A 624-nucleotide genomic window follows, 5' to 3' on the forward strand; every position below is an offset into this window, starting at 1 on the left:
AATTCTGTTTTATTTTATGACCTAATTAATGAATAGATCAATATTTTTGTGTATTGGTCTCGTTGGGGATGACACATATCATACAAAACATAAAATGGTAATAACTTTATCACCGGAGTATTGATATGGAATAATCATGAAATTATTAATTTATAGGATATATATAATATATTAATCCAACATTACAATATTTCAATGTCACTTATATTTATTGAAAGCTTTAAGGAGAGTAATTTCGAGTGGTAGAGCCTACCTGTGGTCAAGTTATTGCTTGAACATGGGCTGCCTCGACCGGTGAAGTACCACCCTCTTACAGAAGATTGGCGTGACGTAGTCTATAATGGCTGCGGTTCGTCCTATGAGTGAGAGACCTGGTTGCCGTGTCCCTTTTCCCACTTTTTCTTTCCCATCTTCCCTGATCAAGGGTGGCAACACATCCGCAAAACTATGTTGTGGATGTCCATGGGTGACGGTACTACCTCCATCAGGTAGGCCGTCTGCTCGGTTGCCCCCTTTAGCATAAAAAAGAAAATAGTATAGATCCAAAGAGGTTTTATTTCTTCAGTGTAAATTCGGCATTTTATAAAGATAGTAATATTAAACTCAAAAATATTAATTGATTTT

Source organism: Danaus plexippus (assembly GCF_018135715.1).
Source record: "Danaus plexippus chromosome 18 unlocalized genomic scaffold, MEX_DaPlex mxdp_35, whole genome shotgun sequence".
Classification (NCBI taxonomy): Eukaryota; Metazoa; Arthropoda; class Insecta; order Lepidoptera; family Nymphalidae; genus Danaus; species Danaus plexippus.